Source organism: Sparus aurata, chromosome 13 (assembly GCF_900880675.1).
Source record: "Sparus aurata chromosome 13, fSpaAur1.1, whole genome shotgun sequence".
NCBI lineage: Eukaryota > Metazoa > Chordata > Actinopteri > Spariformes > Sparidae > Sparus > Sparus aurata.
This window is the reverse complement of record NC_044199.1, coordinates 3,001,510-3,014,009: the sequence shown is the minus strand read 5'-3', so window position 1 is coordinate 3,014,009 and position 12,500 is coordinate 3,001,510. Positions and strand designations below refer to the sequence as shown.

The window sequence follows — 12,500 nt, the reverse complement described above, 5'->3', positions numbered from 1 at the left end:
AGCTGTGTTCTGAATATGCAAAAGTGCCTGTTAAAGGAACAGTTCACCCCCAGAATACACATATTATCTCATAGCTGCAGGGCTGTTTGTCTGTCTGGATTGTTTTGGTGTGAGTGTGGCCACCATTAGCTAGTCAGCCTCGACGGTGAGATTGGAGCAGATGTCTTAATTCTTTGGATATTTTTAGTACATTTTTTTGTTTTCAGCTAGAATTCTTCCATATTGCATCTTTAGGCTCGCTCCTCGACTGAGCTGCGAAGCGAGCTGGTTAATTTATCTTAGTTAACGATCTTCTCGTCCGTGAGTAGATGGATGCTTTCTTCTGCGTGCTGATAAGAAAAGAAAATAGTTCCTGCATGAAACTGCTCACAAAGTGCAAATAAATATGTTGCATTCTTTAGGAACTCAAACCCAAAACATCTAAAGGGATAAATAACACTTCAGATAAGAGGAAAGAAAGGGTGCATTTTGATTTTAGGGTGGACTGTTCCTTTAAAGGGATATTCCGGTGTAAGTTTAAATCATGGTCTAAATCACCATGAAACTGTGTTAGACTCCCTCTCGAGAGATCAAGTTAGCAGACCGCTAATTTAAGGAGTTTTATCAACCTCAGAAACGACCGCACGACAACAATACACTGCAGTAAATGGATCCAAATATAAACCGCCACCAAAAAGCCACAAATAATGCTCAGAACAGCACCAAACTTCAGCAACAGTACAAATAGGGTCTCAGCACATAGTCCGGGGCATCTAACCTCCGCTAGCTTAGCTGGATTTCTATTGTGAAGCTAAAAACAGATTTCAACTCTCCTCCATCAGCTTCCGGGTCGGGGAAGTCCCGACGCGACGATTACCGAGTGCGGTTAGAAATGCTCAATTCCGTTCTTTTCCCTGTCCGCTCTCGATAATAACTGTTATAAACTGGCAGGTAAGACACAGATGAACTTTGATTGCTTTTCCATGGAGTCATAATCATACATTTTCATCCATGAGCCGCGGAACTCTACTGCACTCGGTAATCGACTCGTCGGGACTTCCCGTCAACAGGAAGCTGCTGCAGAAGAGTGGTAAATTTAGTCAGCTTTTCAGTAGAAATCCAGCTAAGCTAGCGGAGGTTAGATGCCCCGGACTATGTGCTGAGACCCTATTTGTACTGTTGCTGAAGTTTGGTGCTGTTCTGAGCATTATTTGTGGCTTTTTGGTGGCGGTTTATATTTGGATCCATTTACTGCAGTGTATTGTTGTCGTGCGGTCGTTTCTGAGGTTGATAAAACTCCGTAAATTAGCGGTCTGCTAACTTGATCTCTCCAGAGGGAGTCTAACACAGTTTCACGGTGATTTAGACCATGGATTAAATTTTTACTGGAATATCCCTTTAAGATTCAAAAACTATTTCAAACGACTTTTATCTTGAGGAAAATTCTTTCTTGTGGAGGCTTTTCTCCCCTCCGTATGCTAACCCTGTTGTCAGATCATTAAAGAAGGGGGAACTGTGTTGACATTGGGTGTTTGAAACGAGACCGTATGTCATGAATCTATATTACAGAATAAATCAAACACACAGATGGCCATCAACAGCTAACAAACACATCCAGGTTGTGTTTTGGTGGGAGCCAGCTGGCCGGCCTGGCAGAAGCAACACGGCACGCTCGCACCGTAACACAGACGCACACATGTTTGTGTTTGTGTTTGTTGCGGCGTCCTTTCTTACTGTACGTTGTAAAACCTTTTATATTCGTGCACCGTGTTGCGTTCTCTCTGTTGCAACACAAATGGAGTATTATAAGTTCCAAATAAAAACTGAATATATCTGGTTTTCCTCTCGGTGCTTTTACACTCTGTATCTAAACGGCTCTTAAATAATCTGAACTTGTCTGCATCACCTCCGTTCCCTCATGGCAGCGCCTGGTGCTCCGATGTTCAGGAGATGACAGCCCCTGTGCTGGACCACCAGAACAAAGCAGAGGTGTGTGTGTGTGTGTGTGTGTGTGCGCGCGTGCAAACATGTGCTCTGCATGTGAGCGTATGTGCGTGTGTGACGGTGCAGCACAGCCCAGTGGCAGGTCTGAGTGTAAAACTCTGCGTTAACGAGCTCAGGCTTCGTTAGAACACCGGCGCTGGGATTCTGCATGCCTAATTACGTTGACCCCTCACCCCCGGGTGACAGCCTATCACAGCGGAGGACAGCCACGGTGACCCCTGCTGACCTCCCACTGTCTAGTCCTCCTCACAACACTAGCATAGCGTTAACACGACCACCTCGGCTGACCCTCCGCCGCGGGAAGGAGGAGAAAAGACTAAAGCAGCAAAGTGGGAGAAAGTGTTCAGATCTTTCAGGAACACTACAAGCAAAAGTCCCGCATTTTAAAATCTAGTATGAGAGAGAATGTACGTGTGAAATGTAAAATACTCAATCTGACACACAGCATGTTCTTGTTTTAGCTGCAAGTCAAACGTACGGTCAGTAAAATGTTTTTTGCCTCTGTATAGTACTCGGTCCAAACTACCTGTACTGTAAAATTCAACATTTCCCGACTCACTTTTCAGCGCCACATGAAAAGAGTGTCATCCCAGGCCGGCAAGAAGTTTTCTTGATTAGAGAAAATATGCAATATCGCATCAAATAAGATGTCAACAAAGCTACAGCCGATAACAAATAACACAACACAAAAAAAGCTTTATGATAAAACTCGGGCGAGCCAAACAATGAAGAACAATAAAAGAGTTGTACAACATTAAAGGTGCACGATCCTATAATTAAAGAGACAGAGTTGTGATACATTCAGCATTAGATCATTTTAAATCAAAGTGTCGACTCTGTTTGTCTTTGCAAACATTCTTGTACTTGTGACTAAAAACACCTTTAAGCAAAAGGAGTTAAATATACGAAAGAGTAAAATGACTCAAGTCGAGCAATTCAAATAAAAACATCTAATAATTTAAGAGTTGTATAGAAAAAGGTTTCAAGAAGCTGACGGGGATGAGACCTCCTCAGCTCGGTCACTGCGGCTGTACTGCTGCTGCAGAGGAGGAGGAGCAGCACCGCTAACACCTTAAAACATCACCTACATCATCAGCGCTCATCTCGTTTCCCCCGTCAGCTGAACAACATCACCCCCTCCTCTCATTCAAGTCCTAACCAACTGAGTAACTTCACACTCCATCGTCGGCTCATCTCGCCGATGATGTCTCGTTATTTTTCACATTTCCGTCTCCTGCTCGGTCTGTTTCCTGTGAGAGTGTTTTTTTCTCTCATTGATTTCCAACAGAACATATTCTACATTTTAATGCGCTCTGTGTGCGTTCCTCTTCCCCCTTCACTTGACCCCAGCTGGCCCAATCAGCTCGGTTACAGAAAGGCCCCGCAGCCACACACACACACACACACACACACACACACACACACACACACCTTGTGAGAATTGATTGGCTGGTCCAGTCACTGGTCGTTAAGAGGCCTCCAATTAAACTGGGCAATTATAAGAGTCTGAATGACTGTGGGGGAGGGGAGCACTCTCTCTCTCTCTCTCTCTCTCCTTCCTCCTCCCCTCTCTCCCCCCTCCTCCCCTCGGTCCGTCTCCCCCTCCTCCCCTCGCTCCCTCTCTTTCTCTCCGAGGCCCCGATCATGTTCAAGTGATAACAGCGCTGTTGACCTTTGCTACGCTGTGAGTAGCGCACTCAGAGAGCTGACCCGACACCGGTCCTGCCTGCTGCAAACACACAAAGAGGCTCACACACACACACACACACACACACACACACACATGCATGAGGGTGAGAGAGGTGGAAGATAAAGATGGAGAGGAAGAAAGTAGGAAGTAGAAAGATTTTTGTTTTGCTGAGACTATTATTTTTGCCATTTGATAATGACGTATAGATTCAGACAGGAAACACTGGAGAAGTCGAGGTTTGATATTTGATATAAAATCTTCACCGTCTACAATATCTGTGCATGGCAGCTCAAGTGTTAAGACAAGCGGTGGTGATGTGCAACGTGAGAGTAACTCAGGTGGGAGTTGGTTTGTGGTCACATTATAAAAGGAGGCTGTTTTAGTCCCCTGACCAAAAATAATCTCTTGCAATTTTTTTTTATTTTCTGCACACTGACTCATAACAATAACCAGAGAGAAGGTTGGAGGTCCTGGCTCAGCAGCAGCCTTTTCTCTGCAGACGGGCGCTGTCATGCACAATAATCTACTTTATTTAAGCTGCTTGTCGTGTGTTTTGTACGTGATGCTTCACAGGACAACCTCTGAAAACAACGACAGGTTTTGCAGTCAGAGAAATACGATGGCTTGTAAATCTATAACTCCAGGTGCTGACACTTATGTGTGGTATGTTTTATAGGTATATGTGGCTGGGATCATTACTGACGTTATTATTACACCTGTTACCTGCTGTAATAAGTCAAAATGTCTGCAGGTAAAAGAGGACGTTTTTGAGAAGAAGCAGAAGAGACGACATGCTGTTTCATCACTGTATGAAACTGAAATGGCAGTTGTGAGAGCAAACGCCGCTTAGAAGGAAAACAGAGCAAGGTACGTGTTGATTTGGGGTCATGCGTCTGTAAACCTGCAGCCCACATCTCGCCAGGCTATCCCAGCATGCTTTGCGCAGCTGAGATGAACCAGTGGGAATTATGTTCGTGAGCGGTGGCGCCGCACTGTACGTGGACATTTCAGAAAGCTCGCCATTAATGAGTTGTGATGTGTTTGATGACACTTTCGGAAAGAAATGTCGGTGTCAACAAACCGTGTTGATTTTCCCAGCGACCACTTGAGGATCTGTAGTTCTGAACATGTTTTGAGCAAACACACGTCCACTAAAATATCAACCGAGGGCGCAGAATCATCATGTGAGTTTGACATTTGGAAAGTGAAGCAGTGAAAACGAGCCGCTGAGAAAACAGTTTACCGCGGTGTGATGCTAGTTCTGTCCCAGCCTATAAAACACAGTGAAAACATAAACTGTAATGTTGGCATGATCCATGATTTTCTCTCGAGCCTGCTGCGATAGTGCAATCATGCTACGACGCTAGTGTTATTTAGCCTGTAATCCGTAGAAACACGAGCAAACGGCAGTTGGATGCTGTTTTTTTTGGCCTGTTAGTCATGGTGTAGTAGTGAACGACACAGTTACATCCATTATTCAGAGGCTGAGATGGCAATTATGGCTCAGAGCACAACTGACATTAATATTTAATATATAGGGCTAACACAGACCTGGAGAGAGAGACAGGAAGTGACAGAGCGAGGGGATGGAGAGGGCGTAGAGACACACACACACACACACACACACACACACACACACACACACACACACACACACGGTGGGATGCAGAGAGTGTATGAAGGAGAAACAAACGGACGAGAAGGAGGAAAGAGGATTATGGGAGTTTTGTCTCGACCACTCTGCTGTCATTTAAACAGTCACAATGCCAATGGGGCAAGGGTGACATCCGGGGGAATTCCAGCTCTGTGTGTTAGTGTATGTGTGTGTATGTGTGTGTGTGTGTGTGTGTGTGTGTCTAAGACTGAATGTCTGTGTCCGTTTAATTCCCCAAAGACTCGCCCTTCTACTGAGCCAAGAATAACGATGCTGCCTTGGAAGAGAAAAAAAAAAAACAGCAACAAAAAAAAAAAACTCTCCAAACACACACACACACACACACACACACACACACACACACACACACACACACACACACACACACACACACAGTCTGGTGAGTTGTTGCTGACAGGTGGAGAAACTGCAGTCAGTTAGTGCAGACAAACTGAACAACAGATCAGTGCTTTTGCTGCTCCTGCCTCCTCCGCCTCTCCTCCACCTCTCCTCCCTCTCTCCTCCGTCTCCTCCGCCTCTCCTCCCTCTCTCCTCCACCTCTCCTCCCTCTCTCCTCCGTCTCTCCTCCACCTCTCCTCTGTCTCCCTGCTTCCTTCAGATGTCTTATTTCACCTGCCTGCCAAGTTTCCTGCCGCAGCTTTTCTGACAGAAGATGATTTTCACTCCTTCCATCTACGTGTGAAACAACTTGCTAATGCCTGCGCGCACCTATCCCGCCTGCCAGTAACCGATCGGTGGGTGGCGGCGCGCCGCACGAGGAGAAACAAACGTGTAAATACGACTGAAAACATATTTGGATATGGTTTAAAATACTGTGAGTCACTCTGGGTGGGGAGCTACATGCTCATACCGTCGTCACTCTTTCTGGTAAACCTTTCTGCCATTTCAAAAAGCTAATATGTGCAGAGCGAGTTTCCCTCTCTGTCTGTTGATCAGTCAGAGATCAACTTCCTGTTTCCTGTTTACACTGAGCGCTTGTTATTGTTTAATGTGATGACATCAGATAGCATTTCTGGGCCCCGTGCCTGCTATCCGAGCAGTCTCCTCGCAGCAGGAAAAACAAGGATAGGAAATACTATCACGCCCTCTACTCGGCTGTTATCTCAATAATAATGTGATAATCTATTGCCTCCGGTCGGGGAAATGCTTGGTTTTTCTTTGCCCTTGTAGTGTTCGTGTTCAAGAGCACTTCAGCAGAGATAACGCTCGTTGATACGGGAGTAATACCTTCAATCCACGATTTTAACTTTGCTTGCCATCGCTCCCAGTTTTGCCAGGAGTCTCCTGTTTTTCTTTTCCCTCTCCCAGTTTCCTCGCGGGTCAAAATCCTCTCGTTTTCCTCCTGATGAATGACATTTTTTCACACCTCTGCCGTTCTGAGCGAGCGACCAGAGAAATGTGGACGAGGACGAATATTTAAACAGCTTTCAGACGCCCTGAGGAGAAGAATTCACGCTTTTTCTTACGGGAAGTTTTAAAAGAAAGGGTTTGTAAAAAAAAAAAAAACTGCCACGTCGATAATTCTGTCAATCACGCGGGTCACAGCGACATCGATACCCGCTGAGAGGCTGACAAACACAGAGGAGGCGTGCAGAGAATCACTGAGGGGACAAAATATGTATGAAAACTGACAAGTGGTAAATGTTTTGCCATAGAAGGAGACTTACTATGTGTTGTTTTCTTAAAATTAAAAGTTAAATTAATTTAAGTGTCACCAGAAAGCAGAAACACAGTCTTTGCATCTTAAATTTTTGTTTTAAATCCTCCCTATTATTGAGATTGAAGTTGGCAGGTACGATTCCAACAAGTAAGACGTCGGGTTTATTGTGGTTTGTGTCGCCGAATTATGAGTCGCAGGACAGCTGTGCTGTAAAATGAGGTATTTTCTAGTTAATAGAATGACTGAGATTAAAATGAGGAGAGGAATCTGAGGAGGACGGAAGATGAATTCATTTTACTTGGAAGCATCGCTGGAAATCCAGTCTCGGTTCAATAACAGGCGAGTTTTAGCAAAGTCTTGCATAACCTGGAAACACGGCTGCCACAGCCAAACCGATCCGTGTGACTCTGCTCCAAACATGCAGCTGTGAAACTTTACATCACATTTTATAAGAAAAAAGGGAAGGGAGGAGGAGAGGAGGGGATAAGAAAACTAGACACATCGGAGAAAAGTGCAAGTAAAGGAGGAGGAGGGAGGGGGGGCGGCGAGTGGTCGGGGGCGTGTAAAAGAAAGAAAAAAGGCAGCGGGGGAGGAAAGGGAGGGAGGAAGGAAGGGAGGGAGGAAATGCACGGGAGAGGGAGAAAGAGTTATGCGAGGGAACAAGACTTAAGAGAATTGAGCAGAGCCGAGCGAAGCGGAGTTATTTTACATAATGATGGTTGATATGCACAGAGGTAATTGATAGCTGAGCTGCAGCCCAAAAAACACCCAGCTAGCTGTCAATCACGGCTCGTCTCCCTGGAGATATGCTAATGATGATGATGATGATGAGGGCTTAGCTTCATATTGCGATCATTACTATTAATGCTGTCATTGTTGTCATCTCTGCATATTTAAATGACGGAGCGGGCCGGGCGGTGATAGCCGGCCCGTGTGATGTCTGTGAGGCGGCTCGCTCCGTCTACCGGCGCTGAGCTACGGTGAGCGTTAATAACCTGCACGGCCGACGTGTTCGGCACCGCTGTGGACCCGCACAAGTGTCATTACATCATTGTTACATGCAACTGTGACACTGATGTCATCAGTTTGTGACACGGCGGCACGGTGTCACTCAGAGCGGCAGACGGTCATTAGCTGCGACGGTACCGGCTGAAGCATCGACAACATTTACAGTCATGTTATAATGAGATGTGATCAGTCATTTATGTATTCAGCTCTAATATACTGATGAACAGGAACTGACAGAAGCTGCATTTAAACTCAGGACTGTTTTAAACCCACAGACACATAATGAAAAGAAGTAAAACAACCCACAGATGAACTGCTGTTATGAACCGGGTCTGATTCTGCAGCTCTGAACCATCAGCCGGGTTGTAAACAAACCTACAGATGTTCCAGCTGTTACCACACCTGTACATACATGTGTAAATAATGTATGTACACACATAACTTAGATATTTTCTCATATTCCACAAGACTATAAGGCCGTTCATCCTCTGTGTGCTCGGACTCTGAACAACCTTCCTCCATTTATACAATCAGAGTCTGTATTACTCAGAAAACACCTCCAACTTTTAATCACAAACATCCGATTAAATTGTACATTTCCAACAATTTCGTCTGACTGTTAGTTATTATGTTATATTTGATGTATTTTGTAATTTTTTTCTTCTTTTTTAAGAATGACTATTGATATTTTTATCTAAAGCAGGATGTTTTCTGAAACCAAATGAGTAGTTTTTGTGCCTGAACCTAAAACAAAAGTTTTTAACAACATTAATAACAATCCAAAAGTCATAATATTTCACGATATGTGAAACATGGAACGATTCATGTGTAGATTAAAACCTGTCGACTGCTTGAGTTTGAGTCTGATTTCTTTACGATGATGTCGCTGCCGTCTTAAATCTCAGCAGTTAACGTGGCAACAATGCGTGAAATATTCTGACTGTATAAAGACGGATGTTCAGTTTCAGGGGGCGACTCCACTGGTTGCAGAAAGAAGTCTGATTGTATGTAAGTATATGAGAAAATGACCCGACCTCCCACAGCATGTTGTTCATTTAGTAAAACATGCTTCTACTGAGAGTCAAATAGACGATAATTCAGAGTGTGCTTCGGATGCCTTGTGATTGACAAGTGATCCAATCAAGAAATCCTCCCCAGCTTCACCTCGTTAGTCCAAAAAGGAACAATTGGCAGCCATGTTTGTGGAGACCAAAGCTGGTGTTTCTGTGATTTCTGTGCCTAAAACTAATCAGAGCAGCATCGTCACAAGATACATCTGAAGATTAAACCTAGAGGAGCGTGTTCTGCAGGGACGAACGTTGAACATTGGTTGTTGACTGTATATTAAAAATGGTCAAAGTTCTGGTTAATGAATTATCTTTATCCGGATATGTGAAACCATAGGCTACTGAAATTGTCCCTCTGACACAAACAAACAAATAAAAGCATCAACTTGTCAAGAAACTATCAAACAGTTTTGCTCTCAGCTGGATGCCACTGCACACACACACACACACACACACACACACACACACACACACACACCTGCCTACACACACTGATGCTGCAGGTGTAAAATAAAGCCAGTGATGGAGTCGTATGCAGACGAAGGGAATTACTGGACTCGGTCATATTCTTGGAACAACAGCGATGCTGCGGAACAAGAGTCAAAACGGACGCAGCGCTCCTTAATAAGACACTAACCAGGACTGTGGCACCGTGAAGACGGCTCGGAGCCACGACCAGATTAAATTACAACATGATTACCTTCATGACAAATATTGTCAGAGGTCCTGCGCACCGGAGGGGGAGAAACAGGGGAGAGAGTGAGGAGGAGGAGGAGGAGGAGGAGGAGGAGGAGGAGGAGGAGGAGGGGGCAAAGATGAGGAGCTGAGACAGACTTAAAGGGAGGGAGGAGGTTACTGTGGTGTATATTTTAAAGGCTGAAGGCAAACTGTTGAATTATAGATGAGAGAGATTGATTCGGGAGGGGGAGAAAGAGAGAGAGAGAGAGAGAGAGAGAGGTGGAGGGAGGGCTGGAGGGGAGAGGGGGGAGGTCAGGAGGAGTCGGTGGAGGAGGAGGAGGAGGAGGAAGTGAGTGAAGGGTGAGCAGCTAAAAGATCGCTAGCTCTCGGCCATACATGTACACACACACACACGAAAACACACACTCACACATGAAAACACACACTCACACAGTCGTGATGGCAGTAAGAACAGTGGCAGTAAACTACAAGGGATTTCTGTGTGTGTGTGTGTGTGTGTGTGTGTGTGTGCGTGTGCGTGTATTTCTTTTGTCGTCAGTCTCACAAATAATTCATGGGGTGGGGGGGTGATGAAGGAAGTGATATTGACAGGAACCTCTTCCTCCTCTCTCCTCCTGTCTCCTCCTCTCTCCGTCAGTCAGTCACTCAAACACACACTCACATCTACATCGCTTGCTCGCACACACACACACACACACACACACACACACACACACACACACACACACACACCTGCCTACACACACACACACACACACACACACACACACACACACACACACACACACCTGCCTACACACACTTGCTGCAACGGGAGTTTCTCAGTTGTAATGACGCTGATTAAGAGAAGCTTTTGTCCATTTAGAGACTCGATGTGTGTTTCTGACTCTAAACTCCACATGTGTGTGTGTGTGTGTGTTTGTGTGTGTGTGTTTTATTGTTTCCCCTCCTTTGATTGTGCAAAGTCTCTCTCTCAGGTGGAAAGTCTCCTCCCATCCTAATTTAAGTCGTTGCAGTTGCCTTAACCAGGCAGACGTCACAGGTGAAGGATCAGGAAACATGGAAGAACTCCTCAGAGATGAAACTACTTTCAGCTTCTGTGCTGCTCGAACGTGGAACAAATAGCGAGCAGCAGGTATGATGTCATTCTGTCGGCTAACCCGGATGTTAGCATCATCGTGGCTCCCTCGACAGAATGCCTACAGGACTTTATACAATTTGGATTTTGGATTGTTGCAGAAAATAAGATCCGTGGCAAACACAAGTTCATGATTGAAGCTTAAATGCACGAATAAGCAGAAGTACAAAAGCTAGAGTTAGGATATAAACAAACTACATTCACTTTACGTTTCACACTCCTTCCACTGATCAGTCTAAAAAAGATGGAAAGTGAGAGTGAGAACAGTTTGCAGCTAGCGTCCGAGTGAGTAGACGAGTCTCCGTGTTCAGCTTCATGATGTTTAATCTCAGCAACCACTTCTTAAAGACATGTGGGGTGTTTACTGACGTATGTTATGTTGCACAACAAAAACGTGATAATCTCTTGAGCTCCTCCACAGACGGAGGAACTTGTGTAAGATCCGAGCTACAGACCGACCCGCACCTGTTGCTTTAATAAGTGTCCTATCACATCAAATGTACTTGTTAGTTTGTCTTCTTATTTTCTAATCTTTACCTTTTTAATTTCGCCTGTTATGAAAGATGAAAATAACTCTGCCTCGTCTATAAGATGCTTTGTAGCTTTAAGATGCGTCAGGATGTTCACGTGCTCGTTACGCCGCGGACGACGACACGTATCTCGTCTTTTTGAAGGGACGATATCTTATTTAGTCACAATATCCTGGTGGAATGAAATATTTAGAAAAACTTGCTTCTCCTTTTGGCTGTGATGTGATCCGGAGACAAACTGCTCTCAGGCTGCTCCGTTAAACATTAACCGCTACAAATCTTTTCAGCTTTCCTCTCGATGCATCTCGTGCATTTCTCGCCGAGCCTCTGCAGACGAAGAGGACGAGGACGAGACGGGTTTGTACACCGGACATCGAAGACTTTACCCAACAGAACACTGAAACGAGGACGTGATGACGGATGTAAATGTCTGTCAGTCTTGTGCAACGATATTGTAGATTTCTGCTCTTTTTCACTCAAACTAATGACTGAAAAAAGCGTCCCTGCTTTACGTAAAAGGTTCATTTGTGAGCTAAGCAGGAAGAGTTAATCAGCGAGAGGGAAGGAGGAAGAAATGAGGTGAGAAGAGACGAACGACGGGAGGAAAACGAGAGAGGAAAGAGGAGGTGAGGGGAGCACGGGGCCGGTTGGAGGATTGAACTCCCGCTACGTTTGTCAAACAAATTAAACGCTGTCGAGGTTCCTCACCTGGGCACGCACACACACACACACACACACACACACAAACACACACACAAACGGCCCGCGTGGCGCGCATATGGCTCACCCGGCCCAAATAAGGAAATATGCATACATTAGCATAACTAATGTAGGAACCACTCCATTTAATATGCTAATTCACTGAAATATTACTGAGCACCGTCTGTTGTAAATGAATAAATTTGAATTGCAATTAGAATAATCCTTTATAATTAATGAAAACTGTCAATTTTGGTTCAGAAGTAATTTGATTAACGGGTTGATGGGGCACCAATTAAGTGGAGGATGAGGAGGGTCGAGAGAGGAGGAGGAGGAGGAGGAAGAGAATAA

General features: G+C 44.9%; 1 protein-coding gene across 2 annotated transcripts in view; it reads right to left on the bottom strand.

Annotated features, from left to right (window-relative positions):
- Positions 1 to 12,500, bottom strand: part of LOC115594826 (transcription factor COE1-A-like) — an 85,462-nt gene that overhangs the window by 32,980 nt on the left and 39,982 nt on the right. The gene's annotated exons all lie outside the window — the stretch shown is intronic.